Here is a 13,197-nt window from a genome sequence, read left to right as displayed (position 1 = left end):
TGCAGACCCGGCAGCTATCAAGTTTAAACAGATATTTTTCCCCCCAAAGGAGGGACAGCTACCTGTGGCTCAGCTATGAAATTTGGGTGGGACGTCAGTTCTGTAAGTTGGCATCAATTTTACTGGCCATATAAATCATTCAAAGGGAATATGGTGAAATAAGGTACATATGAAGCAAAATAACAGTCAGGCAATCTGTCGTGCTGTTTGAAACAACAAGTAGGACTCTCTGCTGCCAACAAAAAGAGCTCCTAGTAACCATTTAAGGATATTATAAAATGAAATGATTAACACTGGGCCAAATCCGAGATTAATGTGGTGACCAGATTTGTTAATGCTTACTGTATATTTATTTTTGCTCAGGTAGTTTTATAAGTAAATGAAAGACTCATATGGCATACTGGCTTGATTTTCATGATTAACTACTGTATGTTGTGTTCAAGGATTCATTGTTTCTTCATTGAAAATGCATCTTTTTTTAATCCAGCTATTCTTTTTTGATCTTGGCATTCTAATCAAAAGAACTAAGTTGATTTGATCAACCTAAAGAGTGACCACTCTTGCCTGGGCCTTTGGTTTCCCATCAGTGTTGTTGGGCTGTTCCTTCAGTTATGACTTTTGTGTGATGGAGCCTGTCTTCACATTAAAATTATATTCTGCTGTTTAAAAAGTAGCCCACTTCTGGTATTCAAAAAAACCCACAATCTCTTTTAAGACCTAGTTCTGATCCCAGGCCTAAGGTTAATGTGTTGGAAGCTGGGTTGTACTTGTTCCTTTTATCATTATGGTGGGTTTTAGTCTAAACTGCCTGTGTGGTTTTTACATTTTTGAAATTTTATCACTGCCAAGGAAACTATTTCTGGCTCTTCATGGTCATCGGGAATTTAATTTGAAGAAGACTTTACCTTATATTTTCACATTTCATCCATAGGTATACTGTGATTTACTTAATTATGGTTTAGTATGTTGTATGAAGCTAAAGTTTGGAGATTATGGTTTATGACTGTGTAATATAATCCTTGTCAGGGTTCCACCACAAAACCGCGGTAGACTAAAGTGCGCTCGACGAAAGCGCGTACGTGACGTCATCACAGCGCGACGAAAACAGCACGCTGTGAGCGGTAAACTTAAAATTAACGCGTAAATCTAAACCTAACCCCCCCAAACCTAACCCTAAACCTAACCCTAAGCCTAACCCTTAACCTAACCCTAAACCTAACCCTTAACCTAACCCTAACGCTTAACGTAACCCTAAACCTAACCCTAACCCTTAACCTAACCCTAAACCTAAACCTAACCCTTACCTTTATGTGAATCGGCTTGCTTTAATTTAATTTTAATTTTAATTTAATTTATTTTTAATTTTATTTGTCGCGTTGCTGATGACGTCAGGTACGCGCTTTGATCGGGCGCACTTTAGTGGACCGCGGTTTTGACGGGTCACGCCTTGTCAGAAGTGATTCATTCAACATAGTTCAGAAAATCATGGTAAATGCTGTAACTTCTTGGAATTAGGACAGTGACTGGGGGGGGAGGGCAAAGAGAAGGAAGAACAAAAAGAAAAATGTTCCTCTCAGTGTCCTCTAACAAACTTGAGAAGCACACCACCCTGGAGAGCTTTTGGTTCCCAGAATTATAGCTGCACAGTAGCACTCAAAAATTTCAGTATATTAAAATCTTAATACGTCATTCTCTGGCACGTGCATATCCACACACCCATACAGTATGCACCTGAGGTTCTTGTTCCATTTCTCTCAGGCAGAAACAATAAGATTTTTGACCAATGAGCACTACTGTCATGTTGTTCTTCCTTCACAGTGACTCACAGCCCTATTTAAACTTTTGAATTTGCTCTGAGGCCATCTCTCCCTCATACCCTAAATGGACGCCCTTGGCAGCTCCGTAGGAGAAGCTTCACTTGCCTACAAACTTCCTCTGTTCCCCATTGACCTTTCACAACCACAGCAGGGCACACCAAGAAGCCAGCCTAGTTCAGCAGAGCTTGTTTTCTGGTAAACATCTATGTAGTCAGGCTAGAAATATCCTCAAAGCTTTCCACATCTCATTTAACTTGGCTTGCCTCTGTCCTAATCAACGACTCCCTTTCCACATGCTCAATCTAATTAATAACCTTGCCATTACATATCCCTGTAGACACCACTCTCCTGCCAGCTTGAACATTCTGTTCTGATGCAGGCTACTGCAATCTTTCCTGCTTTCAAGTTATACGGAGAAGTTAAAATCATATACAGTATCATGCTATATCAAAATTCCATGTTGATGTAGCATGATACTGTATATGAATCAGGGGCGGGTTCCGGCAGTTTACGATTAAAATTGTTCTGCGCATGTGCAGAAGTGAAAAACAAGATGGGAGCACCAACGGCGCTGACCAGGGATCCGGTTCAGGGAATGGCAGGCCTAGGTCGCTGCAGGTTCCAGTGACCCAGGCCGCCAAAGCATTACCACTTCAGCCGAACCGGTAGGAACCCACCACTGATATGAACCCTCTGTCTGTCTAAAAATGTCCTAACAAGAAAAGGCTCTGTGCAAATGTTCAGCCTCCAGATAGGCAGGCTAGTAAAAAACTTCAGTCAGTATAAGCAAATCTGGCACCTTCTAGACTTCTTAGACTCCAGCTTTTAGAATTCCTAACCAGCAAGTTATATCGTAGGTGGAGTTGTAATCAAACACTTTGGGAAAGCACCAAACAAAGAAAACAGATTTGCCTGCATGGTTGCTAAGTTGTGGTTTTGTGAGTAAACTTGGCTGGGTTCACCCAACACTCAGTGCAACCAAGTCATATTTTATGTCTGGGAAAAATTATCCCGAGAGTTATTTAGGACAGCAAGTGGAAAACAAGTACAGTATTCTAACCTAAAAAACGAGACTAGCCTAGTCTCACAGTTACGGATACAAAGGAGTTAGAATATGTAAGCTATCATTATAGCTGGGCTGCAAAGAGCATTAAGTCATAATTAAGTCATAAAGCCGCCTTGAGTTATCTGTAAAAATAACAAAGGCGGGACAAAAATATCTTAAATAAATAAATAAAGTGGAATTTTGCCGAGGGAGCACAACACTGGGGAGAAGAACCGTGTTTACTGCAAGGATCCTTGGGTGTCTGCTTTAGACGAAAGATGCCATGAAACAATGAGAAAGCAAAGGGTTTTTTTCTTAAAAAAATCAAGGACTACAAGACCTGAATTTTTAGGGATCTGATTGGCTTATCGGTATACCTGGGACAAGTGCTATTGTTAGCTGAAATTGGCCTTTCAGGAGGGTAGCAGAGTTGGGCAAGTCCCTTGTTAGGGAGATGAAATGTTGAGATTGTTAGCTGATAAGATTTGAGGGGGGGGAGTTCACTAGTTTGCAACACCCTTGTAGGGCTTCTGTGGGCTCCCTTGTGAGCTGTTGAAGGGGTTTCTATTCTTTGGTCTAGATGGGACTGGGAAGGGTATCTGGGGCAGAGTCAATTTGATGAGGTTAGGCAAACAAAAATGGACTAGATTTGGTCTTGGACATATTAGAGGCTGTAGAGCCATGATGGTGAACCTATGGTACATGTGCCACAGGTGGCACGCGTAGTCATATCTGCTGGCATGCGAGCCGTCAGCTCCAGCAGGCATGCACACTCTGACCAGCTGATTTTTGGCCTTCCAGAGGGCCGGAGGTGGCCATTTTCGCCCTCCTCGGGCTTCAGGAAATCCTCCAGAGCCTGGGAAGTCAAATCCCTCCCCCGCACAGCGGCGGGTCATGTGCGCATGCGCAGGGGGCATGTGCGCATGTGCAGATGGGTGGGCCGTATTGCATTGTGGGCACAGGCACAATTTTGGCACATATTTACAAAAAGGGTCGCCATCACTGCTGTAGAGTTTCCATTTTGTTTATGAAGTTTATTATTTTCACTGCAATCATATTTTGTTTGATTTTGGCCTAGCGTTCTGTTTGACTTATTGACTGACTTAGCCAGTGGTTCTTAGCAAAGTGTGATCAAAACAACATAATGTAACTAGGTTCCAGCACCACTAAGGCTTCTGCCCAGTCAGAAAACCTTTATTTCTGAAAACCTTGTTGAACTCTGTGGGATTTGCTTCTGAGCAAATCTGCCTCTCAGCAAACTATGCCACTAGAATACAGAAGCTGTTTAGGACTGCAATTTAAGCACCTTTCCTAAATTGTCCAGGTATCACTGAATTAAATTCCCAATATGTCTACTCAGCTAATGGAGAAGGATTTCAACCCCTCTTCTGCCAGGCCTTCTGCTGTGTAAACATGTTTACACATGCCTGCCCAGAATTGTGTTGCAACACTAGCCAAGAAAACAACAAAGGAGTTATATTTATAGTAAGATTTTATTTCTATAATATATATGCAAAAGGGTTAGGATGCTTTCCTTTTCCGTACAACAGAGGCAGCCATCATCAGTTTTTGTCTTTGACCTCAACCATATTACTCAATCCTCCCACCAATAGTAGGGCAGTACTATATTCAGAAACACTGCTCATACAGTGTGCTAAGCCGCAGTTAGTTGGAAATTGAATATATCACTAGTTACTGGCTTGTCAAATCTGCTAAGCCCAAACAGAAACAAATCCCATTATGACTTCAGCAGGCAGCAACTTCTGGGGGCTCAAAAGGGACAATCAGTGGTGTATTCTACCGGTTCGGATCAGTTTGCCCAAACCGGTAGCGGGAATTGCGGGTGGCGCCCCGGCTCTATGACATGCCATTTAGGCCCTTTTTTAGCCAAAAGCACACACACTCACACTTGCGAACCGGTAGGGAAGGTAAGTGAATACCACCCCTGGCGGCAATAACTTTCCATGGCCTGTTTAGAAGTGGCTGAAGCCAGTGTCCATTTTGGTTAGAAGTTTTTGGATCGTAAAGGGTGAAATCACTGCATCTTCTGGCTCTGTCCTTCAAAATGTCTCCCAAGTACCACCACCACCACCCCCCAAAAAATCACATTTGTAACCACATTCGACTTCTGGAATAGATTTTCTATACCTGGCTTGGTATCAAAGCTAAATTGGACTTTAAGCTTGTTATTATTAATTTGATGTATAGCACCTTAAGCTTGTGATGTATGTCCTTTGCAAACAGTGGCATTACCCTGCTGTAAAAAAAAAAAAAAAGCTTTGTCATGCTCATGAAATTAGTAACAGGCCACATTAGGCAAGGTAGTAATTGTTGAAGCAGCCATGCATTTCTTAATTGGATCTAACCTTCATGGTTGGACTATCAACGTGTTTTCATTGATGGAGGCAGGAAATAGGAGATGAAGTGGCCAGGCAGGGCCAGCTTACATAACCGTGTTTATTTTCTGTGTGATCTTTTTCTCTCTCCACCAGTTCGTGCAGTCCTTTGGGAGATGCTATTAGAAATTTGGGCTAAAGCCACCTTAGGATCTTTATCGTCAGGTGGAATTATCTGAATGAGATTTGTTCCAAATTCAGGTCTGACTTCCTTCTCAGAGAACCCTACAACAGGGTGAGAGAAAGAATGCAAGCAAATTCCCTGTGCACACACATTAAGCCGAGGTGGACCCCAACATTCGTCAGTAAGCAGGTGTTGAAAGAAATGTCCTTCTGGGTTCAGTTCTAAGTGGGGAAAAAGACACTGGAGACATGGAGGCTGCTTGGAAATGGTTTATTGGTGGACAGGACCACATGGCTTGAGCCCTGAACAGAAAAGGGGGATCACATGCTTCAATGTCAGTGGAGAAGAAGAGAAGGGCTGAGGGAGGGGCTTGCTAGGCTTTTTATAACCTGTTCAGTCCCACCTCTCTGTTTCCTGTTCCTGTGTAAGAAATGTATTCTGATTGGTTGTCAAACTCCCATGAGGCCATGCAGGGGCAACTCTCTAGGCTGTTTTGAATCCAGGTATAGATGAGTTCTCAGATGCCATGTGATCAGTTGAGTAAAGTTCCAATATTATCATGCCTTTCTGTAGCTGCTGGTGAAGTCTTTATTATGTAAAGTGGACTAGCCTGGCTAGTCTTAATGGCATATTAACAGGGGGGATGGGCAGAAAGCGACAGGCAACTATTCTGTCTTTTAAAACATGTTTCTTTTCACATCCAGAGAAACATTCTGCCTTTTCAATATTTCCTATGATATTTCATTTTTCTGGGAGAGGGCTGGATGATAATTTCCCACACAGGACCAAAGCCAAAAACTTTTTTCAATCTTTTTTTCTGATTCACAATCTTCCCCCCCCCCAACCCCACCCTGCTCCTTTCCCCCCTCCCTCTTCAGACAGTTTCCATTTGACTAAAAGTTATATGAGGAAAAATGCATGGGAATCTTTCAATGATCTGATTGTGCTTTGGAAACATACCTCTCAAGCACTTTTTTTAAAAAATGTTTCTTCTATCCTCCCTCTATTCCTCAATTTTTTCTTTTTGTAAATGTAGTTCAAGAGATATCCATGGGACATGTTTTTCTAGGTAAATAAGATTAGGAATACAGCTTTCATTCTTATTAATTCCACCACAAAACCGCGGTAGACAAAAGCGCGCTCGACGAAAGCGCGTATGTGACGTCATCACAGCACGACGAAAACATCGCGCTGTGATCGATAAATGTAAAAATAAAGCGAAAACCTTACCCTAACCCCCCCAAACCTAACCCTAAACCTAACCCTAAACCTAACCCTTAACCTAACCCTAAATCTAACCCTTAACCTAACGCTAAACGTAACCCTAACGCTCTAAACCTAACCCTAACCCTTAACCTAACCCTAAACCTAAACCTAACCCTTGCCTTTATGTGAATCGGCTTGCTTTAATTTTATTTTTATTTCAATTTTTAATTTTTTTCGTCGCGCTGTGATGACGTCAAATGCGCGCTTTCGTCGAGCGCGCTTTTGTGGACCGCGGTTTTGACGGGTCACGCTTATTAATTACACACCGGATATGCAATATAATTTGGATTCAGGAATAGAACTTGCTCATCTGGGACTGTACTGAGTGTGCCCTCTACTGGCCAAATGACAACTTTGCAACAAAAATACATCTTTTATGACTCAGTTCTAAGCAATTAGGTTATCCGTTTGCCTCAACTTCTGGAAATTAATCATAAAGCTTTCTGTTTTCAGAAGCAGGGGTGGTTATCCAGTGTGGCTCCTGTTGTTCACGTTTATTCTCATCAGCTGTTTTATAACTTGAATATCTCACTGTCACTTTGCCTAACTCAATTGTGTGTGTGTAGGTATGACAACAATCTGTTGATTTTACAAACTATAGAAAATCACAGCCACACCAGAGACAGTTAGTGTAGATGGGTAGTTTCCTTAGATATTAAATGTTAACATCCATCCCATTGCAATTCTATAGCTCCATATTATGATGAGTTTATTATGATTTTATCTTAATTTAATATCTCATATATTGCATTGTCCACATCTCTCTCTCTCTCTCTCTCACACACACACACAAACATTTGCTGATGCTTTATTTAAACTAAATTTGTATATCAATGATTTGCAAAACCTCTGTAGATGCCATTCCCTAAATAAACAAATAAACTATAGAAAAGCAATAGCTCTGCAACAATTCTTGTATCTGAAAGATGGAAAATCAGGATTTCCCCAAGACATGACCACATTCCACATTAACCTGGACTCTTACACTGTGCAGTGTGACTTAGGCTTAGCGTGTCTTAAACTTAAATCCTGGTCTGCAGACTATAGTTTCTAGTTTAGGGCATTGTGTGAGCCATGGCTTAGCAAATCATGTCTTGATGGAATGTCATGCTAGTCACTGTGGTTTGTGGTGACTAGTGGTTTGGGGATGAAAGTTCCCCAGTCTTTAGGCATCCTACGATTTATTCCTTGTTTCAACCATGCCATTTATTCCTTGTTCACACCATGTGCTAAAGGAGTCATAAACCAAGAGTGTGATAATCAGGAACAATTCTTAATGTTGTTGTTTTTTTCCAGTGGCTGGGGAATTTATAACTAAGGCTTCTTTTATGTTTTAGTTCTGCATTTATAAGCTCATTATGGCAGCCTTGGTGAATCCAGATTACATGATAATTTCAAACAGCAGCCATGTATTATGTCCATTAATATTACCTACTGACTAGGTTTCTGCTTAGTCACAGAAAAGCAGTCTTGGCCTTTGCTCCTTCCAAGGCCTTTGCTGCAAGCACAGAAGACATACACAAGTGCCACTGTTCCATAGGCTTTGAAAAGCAAAGCAGGGTTAGATGTGGTTATTATTTGGCTGGGAAATGTCAAGGAAATTTCAGAGCTGGAGGTAAGACTGGGAAGTAAAATAAAATAAAATCTTGGAATAAGGTAATGGCAAAACACTTCTGTATTGCTGCCAAGAAAATTATAAACTCCTGAAGATATCAGGAGTTGAGCTGGAATCAAAGGAGACCCAGTTTTACTTTCTGCTGGCAAGAGAGGCCAGCTTTTCCTCTAAGGCAGAATTTCTCACAAAACAACCTCTTAAGGAATTCACTTTGATAGCTTTTAGATTGCCCTCATCAATCTGGTTTAACTGGGCATTTTCAGCTAGCCTTTGATATGCCCTCCCCAGGGATCCACTCATCCTGTTCTGAGGCATGGAAAACTCCCCCTGCGGGTTCTTCAAAAATGGAGGGAAGATGGAGGAAGAAATTGCCTTTGGGGTCTTTGGCAGATTCTTTGCATTTGAAGAGCTGAAAATGGTCGGCCTCCTTTTGGCAATTGATTCCTTTGTCTTGCTTAATTTCACACCAAAGCAGGATAGAAATCCTGTTCTGACAGCAGAGAAAGGCTATTCCTTTCTTAGGCAGATGATTGGTTGATGGTCCAAGAATCAAGGTGTCCAAAATGTGTGAGTGAAGCTGCCCCTTAATCCAGCCAGAAAGGAGAGACACATCTAATAGAATCACAGAGGTTGGGGTCACACACAGCATTAAAGAATGGTTGCTTAATCCTGGTTCATGAAACAAATCACAAATGGCCAGATACGCACATGCTAAGACAAAAACCTGTTTTGCAATCCACCGTGGCCAGGTTCACAAAATATTTAAACAAGACTGTTTATGTCACACGTCAAGTGAAGACTTAAGAGATGCATTCACATAATACGCTAATCTAACCTTTGCTAGTTTCTGGTGGATGAGCATATTATGTGAAGGCAGCCTTTGCCCCTGTTCTGACTAAGCAGTTCGATTGATTATCCCATGTATTGTACAAATTAGGTTAATTCTGCAATCAGATCAGACACACTGTGCAGCTTATGATTTAATCCATGCCCCAAGGCAAATATGATACCGTATGGATGCCCTTCCCCTCAGCTAATGGAGTATTAATTTCCTTCAGCTCCCGCCACCATGGGCTGAGGGTAGAGAAATAATGCAAATGACCCTGAATAATGTAGGTGGTCATATATTGCCTCATGTTCCTCAGCCTTCTCCAATCTGACAACTTCACCCTGGTAGGGACTTTGGGTGTTGCGGGCCCAACATTTTCTAAAAAGTGTCACATTAGGAAAATCTGCAGCTTCCAACTTGGAGGATATGTTCAGCTACTGCCTGGCCGCTCAGTTACCTTCCTGTCTTGTCCCTTTTCCAATGAACTGCTATTCTGGTTTCGACATTTCACTGCCCCGAGGATTTAACAACTGCTTGCCGCCATTCATCTCTGCAATCTAAAACTTGTGCTGCAGCTGGAGTCTGCAGCATTTGGCAAACCCCAGGACTGAGCACATGATACCCCGAGGCTAAAGTCACTTTTTACTTTCCACATTTAAAAAAAACCAAAAACCTTTTGCTTTGTTGTTGTTAAGTTTTTAACTGCTTAACATCCCACAAGCCTGCTGAGAGTCAGGTGTCTCCCTCCCAAGATGGATTGCAGTTGGCCCAGTAATGGAAAGAAAATAGGCAGTTTCAAATACCAGCTCTGGCAGCTTGCGAGGCAGATCATGGCCTGCTGGAATAGGTTCTGATATGACAAAGTTGGGGAGGGGAGGGGGTGTATTTGAAGACACAAAGCTTGTTAGCATATGAAGGGTGGTTTAAACACGGATGACTTGACAAGGTACAACTGGCAGAAAGGAAAAGGAAAAATAGAAAGGAGGGGGAGTATTTTTCATCCTAATGGAGCAAAATATGCTTCCTTAAGTATGCCAGAGAAATTAGTGTGTGTGTGTATGTATGTGTGTATGTATGTATGTATGTATATATATATATATATATACACACACACACACTATCTATACTAGTCTCCCTTTATTTATTTATCAGCACAAATACAACACATATATATTCAATTCCCAGTAAGGGTATGGCTAGCTGATGAGAGCTAAATAGCTTGAAATAGATCTATACTAGTCTCCCTTTATTTATTTATCAGCACAAATACAACAAAATGTAACAAAAAGGCAACAGTAAAAATATTGGGTTTCTGTCTGGATGGTCTCTTGTGAGGAGCCGAAGGACAGAGAATGGAAGTAGTGATCTTCCTCCCATATTTGGGCATACCGGGGGTTGTAATATATATATATATATATATATATATATATATATATATATATATATATATATATATATATATATGTGTGTGTGTGTGTGTGTGTCTGTGTGTGTGTCTGTGTGTGTGTCTGTGTGTGTGTCTGTGTGTGTGTGTGTGTTATGTTGTATGTTGTATGTTGCATTTGTGCTGATAAATATTGGGTTTCTGTCTGGATGGTCTCTTATGATGAGCCGATGGACAGAGAATGGAAGCAGTGAACTTCCTCCCATATTTGGGCATACCAGGGGTTGTGACTTTAAATATATAAATACATACATACATACATACATGCATACATACATACATACATACACACTCATATACACATACATACATACATATATATATATATATATATATGTATCAGCACAAATATATATATATATATATTTAAAGGTTTAGATTCAAACAGGCATGGCCCTTTCATATACAATGTATCCCATAACGAGCCAGATTTATATAGAATATGGCTTCTAGGGTTTAAATAGAAAGTTACTAATGTTTGATGAAAGATCAAATACTGTATCTAAATTGTGACTGTGGTTGGAGTATACAAAGAGAAGGAAGTATCACTAAAAAAAATACTGTTATCTTTTAAAAGTTTTTTTAATGCAAATGTAGCAGTGTTGGGGAATATCACCTTCCTTTTTCCTACTATACCTTCTTTGTATTTCAATATTTTAATAATAAACATGGAGGTTTTTTTTTAAAAAAGGAACTAGGAAATTAGGTTAATTTCCATCAGGCAATTGAAAACCACAGATTCCAAGCTTCTGACCTGGCTAAAATTTTCCATCCAGCAACCAGAGGCCAAAAAGATGGAAGGAGAGGGGGGGGAGGTGCAGGGAGCCCTGCAGCTCCCTGAAGGAAGAAGCTGAACAGAGGAAAAGCCATCTTCCCCCTTGCAGAAAGTGCTGTAGTTTAGGGCTGGTTCCCGTTACTTGGGAGTAAGCCCTCCTGGAAGGAGCCGGCCTTGCTTCTGTGCAATAGCCGAGCTCGATGCCGGCATCCTCAATGGAGCCGTTCAAAGCCGAAGGGGCTTCTCAGGGCAGCCGTTGCCCCAGGTCACCCCTCTGCTCTAATCCGCCCCATCAGCAGAAAAGGGCCAGGATTGATGCGGGGGTTGCACGTGGCTCGCAGGTGCTTCCCTGCCCCGGCTCAGCAAGTCCCGCATCCATCTGGAAGCGCCGGGTAATTCCAGGGCGTTTAACAGAAGCGCTCGGCCTTTCGCCTGGCTTCCAGGCTCATTGATGGATTCAGCCTCTGGGCCTCCCGTGGCATTTTCCCCAACTGGCCCGGACTTTCCCCTCCCCAAAGTTATGGGTCTGCTCTCCATCTGTCCCGCTCGCCGTCTTCCCGAAGCATCAAAAGGGACGCTGCCCGGCAAGATTCCCCTCGCAGTCCTGACCTCGAACTACGTTCCCTTATTCCGTCCCCTCGGGCGGCTGTGGGTGATGGGGGCGGCCGCCGAGGGCATTGGGCAGTGCAGGCGGCCCCATATAGAGCAGTGTTTCTCAACCTTGGCAACTTGAAGTCCTGTGGACTTCAACTCCCAGAATCCCCCAGCCAGCATAGCTGGCTGGGGAATTCTGGGAGTTGAAGTCCACAGAACTTCAAGTTGTCAAGGTTGAGAAACACTGATATAGAGAACCAGCAATGCCCGGGGGGGGGGAGGGCTCATTCGGAGGCGGTTGCAAGGGGAGGGGGGACGGTGTTCCACAACGAGGCTCTGATCCCTCCGCTCCAAGCGTAGAAGCAAATAGTGCGGAGGCCCCGCCCCGCGGGGTAGCAACCGAGATTGGAAGGGGCGGGGCGGCGGAGGGGTTCGCGGGCGCGGAGCGGCGAGCCGGCCCTGAATCACCTTGAGGCTGCGCTGCGCCGGCTGCCGCTCAGAGAGGTGGAGACTCTCCGCGGGAATTGACCTTTGGAAGCCGGGTAAGTGACAGGGGGCGGCGGGGCAGGGCGGGAGCGGGTGGGCAAGGACCGGCCGGGGATCATCTGGGCGCTTTGTTGCTGCTGCAGTCTCTCGCATCCCCGAGCCCATCGGCTCCATCCGACTACCGCTCCTATCATCGCCTGCCGGGAGCGCGGCTTTTTTCCGTTCCCCCGCGGAGGAGAAATTGCAACTGCGTGTGTTGGGGGGGGGGGGGAAGAAAAGCGCAAGGTGCCTGGGGCGGGGATGGGGGGGGCAAGTGAAATGCTGCCCATTATCCATCTCATTTGTCCCCGATCTTTTCTATCAGGGGGTCCAGGCGACAGTCCCACCGGTCCCACTCCACCCATTTTTTTCACGTGCGAACGGCTTCCGTCCTCGTGTTTTCTTATTCGTGCAAGAAAGGCGGTGATTCAGCAATTAAGGAGCAGAAGTGCCGCATCTTAAAAAACGATTCTTTCCTCTCCCCCCCCCCTCTTTTTGCAAAACGGGGGAGCCTGGTTTCTTTCCGTGCCCCGAGGGTGCTGCGTGTCCCGGGCGTGGGCTGGGCCGGGCGCTGGCAAGGAAGGAGCGGCTTGGCACGCGGCCCTTTGTCCGGGGCAACCGCCTCCCCAGCCCCGGAAACGAGGGCGGCCCCAGAGCGCCTGCGCGGCTTCAGAAGCGCGCGCTCCCGACCTAACGCGTGCTCGGCCTGGCCTTTGGGGAGGGCCCTGCTGGAGCCTTGGCGAGTTCTCGGCTGCCGGCCGGCCGGC

The 13,197-nt window shown here is 43.9% G+C and overlaps 1 protein-coding gene across 3 annotated transcripts in view; it reads left to right on the top strand.

Annotated features, from left to right (window-relative positions):
- Window positions 1–13,197, top strand: part of PKM (pyruvate kinase M1/2) — a 47,430-nt gene that overhangs the window by 3,714 nt on the left and 30,519 nt on the right. The window contains exon 1 of one of the 3 annotated variants that reach the window (XM_032232778.1): window positions 12,343–12,447. The exons of the other annotated variants lie outside the window; for them this stretch is intronic. The gene's annotated coding sequence lies outside the window, so the exon portion shown is untranslated. Of the gene's footprint in view, window positions 1–12,342; window positions 12,448–13,197 lie in introns of those variants that run through there. 3 annotated transcript variants of the gene reach the window in all.

This window comes from Thamnophis elegans, chromosome 16 (genome assembly GCF_009769535.1).
Source record: "Thamnophis elegans isolate rThaEle1 chromosome 16, rThaEle1.pri, whole genome shotgun sequence".
Classification (NCBI taxonomy): Eukaryota; Metazoa; Chordata; class Lepidosauria; order Squamata; family Colubridae; genus Thamnophis; species Thamnophis elegans.
This window is presented reverse-complemented; position numbering and strand designations above follow the sequence as displayed.